Below are 14,021 nucleotides of genomic sequence, written 5' to 3'. Positions count from 1 at the left end.
AAGGCAAAAGACCCAAAAAATTATTAAAAACAATAAACGAAAACAGAGAAACAAAAATAATAGTTCTACTTTGTAATTTAGGCCCAAGAATATTCCTAAACTCTTGATGTAATGCTATATTCAACTTATATCAAACAACAGACCACCGAGAAGGAGAAACCCAATATATATAAGGCAAAAATACCAACCCTAAAAAAGTAGAAAGTCAATTTAATTCCAACTCCATTAAACCAGAGGAAGGTTCAAAAATAGAAAATAACCTTGCTATCACTTTCAGATCTTTTCTACAATCCCAATCTCCGCCGATCTTGATTCAATTTTTTTTGGAACTCTAATATAATAATTCATTACAATAAAAACAATAAACGTAATTAAAAACATAATAACCAAATTCAGCCACAAAATAGGAGCCATCTGAGGGATCGGATGATATCCTCACAGGATAACTTAAGCCTGACAAACTTACGTTATTTTTTAACTAATCAACCAAACAATTATAATCACAAACGGAATTAAAAGCCCAAAAAAATTAACAAACACACAACATGGCATAACCCATTTGAACCCCTGCTGATCCACAAAAGAAATTACCAACCTAGGAGTCCTGATAGTCAAAGACACAATTGATACTCGAAGATAAAAATATAAAGTCACAAGAGCAGACCCAAGAAGCACAACCAGCAAAACAAAATTGCCTGCCCCTACCAACTCCTGAATGACTAACCACTTAGGAACAAACCCAGTAAAAGGAGGAAGACCCCCTAACGACAACAAAGAAAAAAATACTAACATCTTCACCTCAGCAGGAAAATTATAAGTCAAAAGATGATTAAAATGGAAAGCTTGCTTATAATGGAAAAGAACAACAATAGATAAAGAAATCACAGAATAAAACAAAAAATAAACACCCATCGTCACTTCTCTTACCAAAATAGAAGAAAGCATCCAACCAATATGATTAATTGAAGAAAAAGCCAACACCTTACGCAAAGAGGTCTGATTAATGCCTCCTACCGCCCCTACAACAGCCGACAGCATCCTGGCCACAGAAAAATATACTTCCATCATCCTCACTCTAGCCAAATAACATAATAAAAACAAAGGAGCAACCTTTTGAACCCTCATTAAAATTATAGCCTGAGGCCAAAGCAAACCACCCATAACTTGAGGAAACCAAAAATGGAAAGGAGCGCCCCCTAATTTCAAAATTAGAGCACAAAATAAAATAATAGAAGCAACCCCGAAATAAATTAATATAAAAGAAGCCGAAAAAATAATTAAAGAAGAGCCCAAACTCTGAATTAAAAAATACTTCAAAGCTGCCTCCGAAGAATACTGATTACTTTTAGTAATTATAAGAGGAACAAACGATAGTAAATTCAACTCCAACCCAACTCAAGCCCTAAATCACGAACAAGATGAAATAGAAAGCAAAGTTCCCGAAACTAAAGTAGAAAAAAACAACAAATTAGGGTAAGAAAAATAAATTCAAAAGAGAAAACCTTTTAATTAACATAAATTAATTAACTACTTCTTTCGTAGGTGTAGGTAACATCTAAATTACAAAATTGACATTATCAGCGTCAACCTCACTAAGAACTACACCACCTTTACCACTAAAAAGAGGGAATTATACCCATAAATGGGATATGAACCCATCAGCTTTATCTTAGCTTATCTTTTTACTTTGCTCACCAGAAGTAATTATACTATAACAGGTTTAAAAGACCTACACTTAAACTTCAGTCATCTGGTGAAATTCAACCTAAGCTTCATCAGAAGATGTAACTCATGACAAAAAAGACTTAACAGAAACTCTTTCTACCACAATAGGCATAAAACTATGATTAGCTCCACAAATTTCCGAACACTGGCCATAAAACAAACCTGGGCGAGAAATTAAAAAACTAATCTGATTTAAACGACCAGGAATAGCATCAACTTTCACCCCTAAAGCAGGAACAGTTCAAGAATGAATAACATCAGCCGCCCTTACCAGCACCCGAATCTGAGTATTGAAAGGCAACACAGCTCGATTATCAACATCCAAAAGCCGAAATCCAGCCTCTCCTAACTCCTCAGTAGGAACCATAAACGAATCGAACTCCAACTGAGAAAAATCTGAATACTCATAACTTCAATACCACTGATGCCCAATAGACTTTAAAGTCACACTTGGATTATTAACCTCATCCAACAAATAAAGAAGCCGCAGCGAAGGTAAAGCAATAAAAATTAAAATCAATGCAGGCAAAACAGTCCAAATCACTTCAATTGTCTGATTCTCTAACAGAAAACGATTAATAAACCTATTAAAAAATAACCTAGCCATTATATATCCCACAAGAGTTGTAATAAGAATTAAAACCACTATCGCATGATCATGAAAAAAAATTAACTGCTCCATAAGAGGTGAAGCCCTGTCTTGCAATCCTATATACCCTCAAGTTGCCATTAATTAGTTCTAAAAGAGAATAACATTCTCATTCATAGGTCCTAAACCTAGTGCATTAATCTGCCATTTTAGAAATTAGAAACTAAAGGAATTTCCATATATCTATGATCTGCAGGAGGATGAGCATGTTTTCACTCAATAGAAGTAGGAAAATACATCGAAAACACGACCACACGATAAGACACCATTCTCTCTCAAATAATAATAATGAATCCCAACACAGCCACTAAAGAAATCATAGACCCGAGTGATGATAAAACATTTCAAGCCGTATAAGCATCCGGGTAATCAGAATACCGCCGAGGCATCCCATTCAACCCTAAGAAATGCTGAGGGAAAAAAGTGATATTAACTCCTAAAAACATAGTACAAAAATGAATCTTCAACCACTTAGGGTTTAATGCCAACCCAGTAAACAAAGGATACCAATGTGCCAATCCAGCAAAAATACCAAAAACCGCACCCATAGAAAGCACATAATGGAAATGCGCCACAACATAATAAGTATCATGTAAAATAATATCAATTGAAGAATTAGCTAATACAACCCCCGTTAATCCTCCTACTGTAAATAAAAAAATAAACCCTAATCCCCAACATATAGAAGGTCTATAGTTAATTTGCGTTCCATGAAGAGTTCCCAACCACCTAAAAATTTTAATCCCAGTAGGAACCGCAATAATCATTGTTGCCGACGTAAAATACGCTCGAGTATCCACATCCATCCCCACAGTAAATATATGATGAGCTCACACTACAAAACCAAGAATACCAATAGCTAACATAGCATAAATCATACCTAGCCTCCCAAAAGCCTCTTTTTTCCCAGACTCCTGACTAACAATATGTGAAATCATCCCAAACGCAGGTAAAATTAAAATATAAACCTCAGGATGCCCGAAAAATCAAAATAAATGCTGATAGAGAACAGGATCGCCCCCTCCAGCTGGATCAAAGAAAGAAGTATTCAAATTACGATCTGTTAATAGCATAGTAATAGCACCGGCCAAAACAGGCAAAGAAATTAAAAGCAAAATAGCCGTAATAAATACCGACCAAGCAAACAAAGGTATACGATCCATCGTCATACCCCGCGGACGCATATTAATAACAGTAGTCATAAAATTGATAGCACCTAAAATAGAAGAAACCCCAGCCAAATGCAAAGAAAAAATCCCCAAATCAACAGATGCCCCAGCATGAGCAATAGCCGCAGACAATGGAGGATACACAGTCCAACCTGTACCAACTCCACTCTCTACCATTCCCCTCATTAAAAGCAAAGTCAAAGAAGGAGGCAACAAAGGCAACAACCAAAACCTCATATTATTCATACGAGGAAATGCCATATCCGGCGCACCTAACATCAAAGGAACCAGTCAATTTCCAAAACCACCAATTATAATAGGCATAACTATAAAGAAAATCATAATAAAAGCATGAGCAGTTACTACTACATTATAAATCTGATCATCCCCGATCAAACTTCCCGGCTGACCCAATTCAGCCCGAATTACCAATCTTAAAGAAGTCCCGACCATTCCAGCCCAAGCCCCCAAGACAAAATATAAAGTTCCAATATCCTTATGATTTGTTGAGAAAAACCACCGTTGCATTATAAATCTCATAGTGGAATTGTTAAGACGTTAGATTGCAAATCTAAAAATGTGAGTATTCACTGAGATTTAACATATATGTTAGTGTATAAGCACAAGAAGTTTTGATCTAAGATAAGGTGAAATTCCCTACCATATATTTCTCAATCCAACTAAAGGTTTTAAGTTAATCAAACTAAAAGCCTTCAAAGCTTTCAATAAAAGTAAAAACCTTTTAAACCTTGCAAACTAATGAAAGAGCAATGGCTCACCTTTAGATTTACAGTCTAATACCTTCAAATTTCGGCCACTTCATTCTAAAATGGCAGATAAATGCCTAAGATTTAAGCTCTTATCATGGAAATTAAATTTCCTTTTAGAACACGTTTTTTTAGTATACACAGTATACGTGACTTCCAATCACGAGGACTAGAAACTTCTAGAAAAAACAATGATCATTCTGTCATTTATTACAATCCTAACTCTCTTAATCAGATGTATTGTTATAATCCTAGCTTCCATTTTAGCCAAAAAAAACAATTATAGACCAAGAAAAAAACTCACCATATGAATGCGGCTTTGACCCTAAGGGATCCGCCCGCTTACCCTTCTCCCTACGATTCTTCCTAATTGCTGTTATCTTTCTAATTTTTGACGTAGAAATCACTTTAATCCTCCCAGTCGCCTACATCTTAGAAATTTCTAATGTTTACTCCTGAAGAATAGTAGGACTATTCTTCATTTTAATCCTCCTTCTAGGCCTCTACTATGAATGAGCCCAAGGAGCACTCGAATGAAGATAACACACCAACCCTACTCTAGGCTATAGTTTAATAAAAAATTTTGATTTGCACTCAAAAGATGTCCTCCTGGACTAGCTTAACCACAGAGATTTAAGCCAGAAGAGAGGCTTCTAACCTCTACTTAAGCGGTTAAACTCCGTTTACTTCTCTCACACAAAATTATTAGCTTCAACTCATAAAGAGTTTACCAGCTCTCAATATACAGTCTCCCCCCAGCCCCACTAAATTTTTCATAGAAAGTAAAATTCTTAACATGGTAAACACACCCTCAAATATCACCCTGTTATAGTTATATATATCAAATCGCCTTATGTACTAGCTTATACAGGAAAATAAAGACAATGTAGAGCGACAGCCATATACAACTGTGAAAGAGCTGGGCGCAGAACATTCCACCACCGGTCCTGCTTATCTAAGTTAGGATATATACACAATCTGGGGTCAAATAAACATACATATCGAATGGGGTTAGGCCCTTATGTAGTAGAGCTCGATGCGGCCATATCCTTGATGGAACGGGGTTCGGCTTCGCTTGAGGACCCTTTCACACACGCTCTCAACGGCAGTGTTCCCAGGGTCCTCATGAGCCTCACCTCAAGATCGGCCCCATAATTTTTATTCTAAAATGGGTCTAATGCCACTCATTAACTCAGTGTATCCGGGAGGTCTGAGTCAAGTCTCTCTCATGAATATATAGTGGCCCTTTATGGAACAGATTAGGGTATTGGAAACCTAAATTTTACTTTACCTAATGTAATCTCTTTTTTAAATTATAGTCAAACTGACAACAAAAACTTAATAGCAATTCCAATCTAGAAGAAATTTTGAGCTCCACAAAACATTTTATTATTTTTTTGTTCCAACCCCGTTCCGTGCAAGAACAATCTTTTTAGAAAAATTTTTAAATTCGCTTTCCTTCCTGATCAAACATACTGTAAAAAATTATAGTAATACAACGCTTTATTTCAACTAAAAAGCAAAATCAAGTAAGACCAAGCTGGACTTTCCAATACCCTAATCTGTTCCATAAAGGGCCCCTATATATTCATGAGAGAGACTTGACTCAGACCTCCTGAATATATAGAGTTAACGAGTGGCATTAGACCCATTTTAGAATAAAAATTATGAGGGGGATCTTGAGGTGAGGCTCTTGGAGCCCTGTAGGAATGGATGCTTTAGCACATGAGGGAAGGGTCTCCCGAGCGAAGCCGAACCCCGTTCCATCAAGGATATGGCCGCATGAGTCAGTGCCTTATAAGATCAAGATAGGACTTCTCATATATTGTGTTAGGTACTTGGAGTTTGCTTGGAATGGATTTGTGGTTGTGGCTGTATTAGAAGAGGGAGATGTGTAGGTGTGCCGCTTATGTTTACTTGAAGCTCCCGTATAATTATGTGTTTAAGTTTTAGTTTGATGTATATATATAACAACGGAGAATTTAAAAAAAATTTACTATACCTAAAAATCTACTTTTCATGTTTTTAGGTTATACACAACCAAACGCTATTTATTTCACCAATATAAATATAAGTTTGATTCTTGCTTTAAATGTTCGCTTTTCAATTAATAACATATGAAAAATCTAGTACTCCCAGGCTAACAAGTTCAAAACTCCAAGCTCTAGTAGATCTCAGTGTGTATTATTTTCATATCAGTGAAAACTGGAAAAAGTAAATTGAATTATCTCCGGCTAAATCTTGTGCCAGCAGTCGCGGTTATACTCGAAGGGAGAGTGAATACAAGTCGATATTTAACTCTTATGCCAACAAGCAATGATTTTTTTAATTTTATAAAGGGTGAAATCAATTTTTCAAAGATAAACAAATCAACCCGTCTCAATTAATAAGTTAACAAATAAAGGAAATAAACAAGGATTAGATACCCTCCTATACCTTTAAGAAAAATTTATATCTGATTAGTAACAGCTATGTGCTCTAAATTCAAAGAATTTGGCGGTATTTTAGTCTAATTAGGGGAACCTGTCTTTTAAACGATAAACCACGAAAAATCTTACCTATGTTATATAGTTTGTATACCGTCATTAAGATAACTTTTGCAGAACAAGTTATTGAAATAATTGCGTTAAAATATTAGATCAAGGTGCAGCAAATATATAGGCTAAGATGGGTTACAATAAAATTTATATTATCGCGAACAAATTTTAGAATACAAATTTTGAAGGTGGACTTAAAAGTAAGGTTTGCTTTAATAAGACAGCCTGATTTTAGCTCTAAAATGTGCACATATCGCCCGTCGCTTTCATTAACCTAAGATGAGATAAGTCGTAACATAGTAGGTGTACTGGAAAGTGTACCTGGAAAGCAAGATAGAGCTTGAAATAAGCAGCTCGTTTACACCGAGAAGAGTACCTATGGTCTAGGTTATCTTGAAATCAGTAATCTTACTTTTGTTATAAGAACGTTAACATTATAAGAAAACTAATTTTGCACTTTTCTAAATAGTAGATTTTATCGAAACATAAATATAGTGAAAGTAAAAAGTATTGTGAAAGAAAGTAGAAATAACATTTAAAATTCTTAAAAGTAAATATAAAAAATTGTAATAGGTTTTCAAAATTAGATCTGCAAATAATCATCCCGAAAAAAAGATAGCTAATTTTAAGAAAAAGTTTTTGTAGCAATAAAATTTTAAACTTAACATTAGAGGTGATATGCCAATCGAGCTTTTATATCTGGTTTTCTAAGAAATAAATTTAATTTACGTGCTTAGCTACTTAGCTATGCAACTAAGAAGATTAGGGTAGAGCTTTTTCTTCCAAAATGAAAAATCATAGAACCAATAAATAGGCATTTATAAAAGTAGGCTTAAAAGTAGCCATCTTTTCCAGGTTTTTCAACCAATATAACAAAATATTTTAAATTTTACAGGTTCTTTTTATCAAGTATTAGAAAATTAACTTCAACTTAACTCGTTTAGTTACTATGAAATCATTAGTAAAATTTATATGTTATAATATTTTTTATTATAAATAAAATCTTTTAAATATTAAAAATTTATTTAAGGAACTCGGCAAATATTATTTCCGCCTGTTTAACAAAAACATGTCTTTGTGAAGATTTACACAGTCTGGCCTGCCCACTGAATTATTAAAGGGCCGCGGTATTTCTGACCGTGCGAAGGTAGCATAATCATTAGTCTTTTAATTAAAGGCTCGTATGAAAGGTCGAACGAGAGATATACTGTCTTAACAAAAAAAATTGAATTTAACTTTAAAGTGAAAAGGCTTTAATATTTTAGAAAGACGATAAGACCCTATAAATCTTTACATCACACTTAGTATTAAGCCAATTTGTTAGTGTAAGGAAAAATACTAAAAAAATGTTTTGTTGGGGCAACAAAGATATAAATAAACTAACTGTTTTTACTTCTAAACAAAGATTTTTGATAATAAATTTGATCCTTTCTAAAGATTAAAAGATTAAGTTACTTTAGGGATAACAGCGTCATTTTTCTTGAGAGTTCCCATCGAAAGAAAAGTTTGCGACCTCGATGTTGAATTAAAATCTCTACATAATGCAGCAGTTATGAAAGAAAGTCTGTTCGACTTTTAAAATTTTACATGATTTGAGTTCAGACCGGCGTGAGCCAGGTCGGTTTCTATCTTCTAAAAAAAAATTAAACTACCTTAGTACGAAAGGATTAGGTAGTTAAAATAATTTTACTAAATATGAACATCACTTTTGCCTAAACAACATTTTGTGCTTCAATTTTATGAAACTCATAAACAGGTTTATAAATAGTTCAAGCTAACTATTTTGTGTTCGCAGTTATCGTTGTAAACTACCTAGTCTTAATTATCTGCGTTTTGATTGGAGTTGCCTTTGTAACACTTTTAGAACGAAAAATTCTAGGTTACATTCAAATTCGTAAAGGACCCAATATCGTAGGATTCCTAGGGCTACTCCAACCATTTGCCGACGCCGTAAAATTATTCACCAAAGAACAAACAATACCAACTATATCCAACTTTTTACCATATTACCTATCTCCCGTGTTCAGGCTATTTATTTCTCTCCTAGTCTGAGCTATTTTACCTTATCAAACCGGACTAGTAAATTTTAACACAGGAGTTTTATTTTTTTTTATGCTGTCTGAGTCTGGGAGTCTATTCAACCATAAGAGCCGGGTGAGCTTCAAACTGTAAATACTCAATGCTTGGAAGACTCCGAGCCGTAGCCCAAACAATTTCATACGAAGTCAGACTTGCTCTCATTCTCTTATCCTTTATCTTTTTAATTGGCGGATTCAATATAGAACTTTTCACCCGATTCCAAAAAGACATTTGAATAATTTGATTCACACTCCCCCTATCCCTAATATGACTAGCCTCCTGTCTAGCAGAAACAAACCGTACCCCATTTGATTTTGCCGAAGGTGAATCAGAGCTAGTCTCAGGATTTAATACCGAATACAGAAGAGGAGGATTTGCTTTAATTTTCATAGCTGAATACGCAAGAATTTTATTTATAAGAATACTATTCGTATTAATTTTCCTAGGAGCCAATCCATGTAGCCTACTATTTTATTTCAAATTAGTTTTCATAGCTTTCGTTTTCATTTGAGTCCGAGGAACTCTACCACGGTTACGATACGACAAGCTGATATACTTAGCCTGAAAAAGATTCCTTCCAGTTTCCCTTAACTACCTAATCTTTTTTATAGGAATTAAACTATTTTGTTTTTCTTTAATAATCTAACTAGGGAGTAGTTTAATAAAAATTTTAGTTTTGGGAATTAAAGACAAGGTAAACACCTTCTCCCTAAGATTACTAAGAACCAATCTTATCTAATGCTTTCAAAACACTTGTTTTCTTTTAAACTAAGCAACCAATCTAACATTTTATCTCACCACATTGCTGCCAAAGGTATAACCAAATAAAACCTAAAATAAGAAATCGTTAAAACCTGACCCGTAATAATGTAAGGATCTTCAACAGGACGAGCCCCAATTCAAGTTAATAAAACAACTGTAGAAACCAAAAACCAAAACAAAACTTGATTTAACGGATAAAATCTAAGACTTCGAAATTTCGAGAAATGAGTAAAAGGAAGAATTATAAGAATTGCTACTGAGAGCACCAAAGCAATTACACCCCCCAACTTATTAGGAATAGATCGCAAGATCGCATAAGCAAATAAAAAATACCACTCCGGCTGAATATGAGCCGGAGTGACCAAAGGATTTGCAGGAATAAAATTGTCTGGGTCCCCTAAAAGATAAGGATGAAGCAAAGTAAGCAACACAAGCGCCATTAACATAACCAAAAACCCAACAATATCCTTGAAAGTGAAATAAGGATGGAAAGGAACCTTGTCCACTTGCCTTAAAACACCCAAAGGATTATTCGCCCCAGCCTGATGAAGAAACAAGATATGAACCAAAGTAGCAGCAGCAACAACAAATGGAAACAAAAAATGAAAAGTGAAAAAACGAGTTAAAGTAGCATTCTCTACAGCAAATCCACCTCAAATCCACTGAACCAAAGAAGTACCAATATAAGGAATTGCTGAAAACAAATTAGTAATCACAGTCGCACCTCAAAAAGACATTTGACCTCACGGTAAAACATAACCTAAAAAAGCCGTCGCCATCACTAAAAAAAGAATCACAACACCTACTATTCAAGCATGGAAAATCATATAAGAACCAAAATACATCCCCCGACCAATATGGAGGTATAAACAAATAAAGAAAAAAGACGCCCCATTAGCATGCAAAGTCCGTAATAACCACCCATAATTAACATCTCGTTGAATATGAGCTACCCTAGAAAATGCCAAATCAATATGCGCAACATAATGCATAGCAAGAAACAGACCAGTAACAATTTGGACAACCAAACACAAACCAAGCAATGACCCAAAATTCCAAAAAATAGAGATATTTCTCGGAATGGGCATATCAACTAATGCCCCATTAGCAATTTTTAACAATGGATGAAACTTACGCAATGGTGTTATCATAAGTTATTAACCGCAAAGGACTAGAAGACGAACTTATCACCTTAACAACTACAAACAGCGTCAGTAACAAATAGCTAATAATAAACATCGTAAACATAGCCCTAGGTTCATTATAAATAGTCCTCACATTCATAGCAGAATTTCTAATATCAGAATACTTAGATAAAAAAGTCGTAGTCGACTCTCCAATCTTATTTGCCACTATTACAGGATCGACAAAAATCAGAAAAAATCTCATAATCAATGCTAAAAAAAAGATAAAAAAGAATTCTCTTCTAACCTTGAATTGCTCATTAGCCGCTAAAGACGCAACATAAATAAACAATACCAACATTCGTGTTAAAAAACGACATGTTTCCTTAAGTAAAATCTCCCAAAACTCTGATAAGTCGTGAGAAGAAATATTGATTAGCTTTTGTCTTTCGCAATAATTAATACGAGAAAGTATAAACAACACTGCAATACCCAAATAAACAACTACTTACAATTGAAAACATTATTCCACATCGACATAGACATATAGTGCATGACAGCTACAAAAAATGAAGGTCGACGGAACACAATGAACTGTATAAATGTCGCCTGGAGATTTGATTTTTAAGTTAGGAAGAGGGTTATTTGTGGCATTAATCTTTTTGTGGTGGTAAAAATAAAAGAAAAATGTTACAAGATTTGGTACGGGAAATGCGTCCGCTTCAGATTTAACTGAAAAATATTATACTTGAGTTATCTTAAAAATCGCATAACAGGGTGGGAAAACACTATATGACACTACAAATATGCCCTACATTAGCTGGGAAATACTCTCAATTGTATATAAAATTCAGAAAACATTTCTGAGGGTGAAGAAGTTCGGCTTAGGAAAGAAAATCTCTGAAATCAACATGAGACAATAGTGGGAAGAAAGGGGTTCACAGGCAAATAAGGGTGGAATTTGATGTATAAGCACAGAAAGACGTGAGAACAACTTGGAAATTAAGAGATGTAACGGATATTATATATATATATATATATATATATATATATATATATATATATATATATATATATATATATATATATATAAAGGCTTTAAATGGCATTTTGAGCCTCCAGCTCAAATTTAAAATGTAACTATCCAAGTATGACGGTTCAAGTGATATCATTATCCATATTTACATATGTAAAATCACCCGTAAACTCAATAAATGGTGTAAAGGAAAAATATTGAGGCATTGAATTTAAGATATACTCTATATTAAAAGAAAAAAGTAAATGCCTATCACTTAGTTCATGATGGGTCAAAAAAAAAAAAAAATAGGGTTGACAGAGCATGCCTGACTCAAAACATATAAAAAGTAGTGCCTAATGTGGCCTAGTTAGGGCTTTGGGGGTAGATGAAAACTATTTTCCGGTAGTAAGGGCTGTGTAAACGTGTTTTGGGAGGAAGTCGCTAAATAAGAACTTTTCATATATGTACTCAAAATTGATTAGGAAACACACCCAATTATTCCCAAAACCCGGAACACTCTTTTGAGGATGAAAAAAAATCAAGGTTAGGAAACAAAGAAAAGGAAATCGATTAACACGTTAAGAGAGCTGGAATCAGAGGTTTTATGAAGAACACATTTTTATTGATGTGGGGTCATTCAAACGAGCGAGAAACTTCGAAAGTATTTTTTTTTTATCTGAAATAGTAGCACATCAAAATTACATCAAGCCTCCCGACTGAATATCAAAAAAGGGAAAAAAAAAAAAAACAGAAGGTTCGTGGTAAAATCCCACAAAACTGGGATGCCTCGTTCTTAAGAGGAATATTAATAAGAATTTGACTCTATCCTAAAAAATTATAGGAAAGAAACTCTATCGCAATACATCAAAATTATATCAAGACTCCTGACTGAATATAAGAAAAGAAAAACAAACGCACATTATGAAAGTTCGTGTTACATCATAAGCCACAATTACTTATGTAAAATCTTTTAAAACTGTGATTCCTCGTAAAAAGGAATATTAATAAGAACTTGACTCTCACCTAATTTATTTATAAAATGGTATAAACCCTATCGTAATACCTAGATATATAATTATATTCATCTCCGTAGATATATATTGCATGACGGCTTGAAAAAAAATATAGCTTGAAGGAACATTGAATAAACTGTATTAATGTCGTCTGGAACGTTTTCATTTTTACATTAGGGATATGGGTCATTTATGACTTTTTTCACTTGTAAAAAGAAAAGCTAATTTTGAACAAGTCACGGCTGATAGCATCCGTTTTGTGGGCAGTTGAAAAATATTTTACGAGTGATGGCCGTAGAAACATTTTTTGGAGAAATAGCTGAATAAAATCTTCCACAAATGTACCCAAAATTGGTTGTGAAACACACCCAATTATTCCCAAAACTCAGAAGACACTTCTGAGGGTGAAAAAATCGCATTTAGGAAACAATAGGATATCGATCTTAGGTAAAAAAAAAAAAAAATCAGGGGTTTAAGAACAAGAAGTTCCAATTGATGTGGTCACCGAAACAAGCGACAAATTTTGAATAACAGTTTTCTGTTTTATCTCAAGAGTAGCATATTAAATTTTCATCGATCTTCCTGATTCAATGTTAAACTGAAAATCAAATGAAAATTTGTGATACAACATAAGCCACATTTCCTTACCTATAATTTCTCAAAACTGTGATAACTCTTGAGAAAGAATATTGATGAGCTTTTGACGCAATAATTAGTAAAATATATATATATATATATATATATATATATATATATATATATATATATATATATATATATATATATATATATATATATATATATATATATATATATATATATATATATTGACTTCCGGTAACCAAAAATATAACCTTTATTTTTCATCTACGTAAACACATAGTGCTTGATATTTACAAGAAATTGAAGGTCGAATGAACACTGAATAAACTGCATTAAAGTCTTATGGAGATTGGGTTTTTACCTTAGGAAGACGGTTCTTTGTGGTATTTATTTTCATTTGTAGTGATAACTTAGGATGAAAGAAAAATATTACATGATTTTTTACAGTATATTCGTGTTCTTTTGAATAAACTGAAATATATTATATACTCTTGAGTGATCCTATAAATCACAGAACTGGGTGGGAAAACACTAAACATTGTACTTTCATAAATGTGCCTTAAATTAGCTGGGAA

The 14,021-nt window shown here is 33.7% G+C and overlaps 1 non-coding gene and 1 pseudogene across 1 annotated transcript; both read left to right on the top strand.

Moving 5' to 3' along the window:
* The first annotated feature begins 6,035 nt into the window (after window positions 1-6,035).
* LOC145396177 (NADH-ubiquinone oxidoreductase chain 1 pseudogene) lies at window positions 6,036-9,491 on the top strand (annotated as a pseudogene).
* On the top strand, window positions 6,380-7,179 carry LOC145396255 (small subunit ribosomal RNA). The gene has a single exon (XR_013896748.1). It is a non-coding gene; the product is annotated as a small subunit ribosomal RNA (ribosomal RNA).
* Window positions 9,492-14,021: the final 4,530 nt, after the last annotated feature.

The sequence above is a fragment of the Coenobita brevimanus genome, chromosome 35 (assembly GCF_032717465.1).
Source record: "Coenobita brevimanus isolate Jiangsu-jjx chromosome 35, ASM3271746v2, whole genome shotgun sequence".
NCBI lineage: Eukaryota > Metazoa > Arthropoda > Malacostraca > Decapoda > Coenobitidae > Coenobita > Coenobita brevimanus.
The sequence above is the reverse complement of the archived record's forward strand: the minus strand, read 5'-3'. Positions and strand labels throughout refer to the sequence as shown.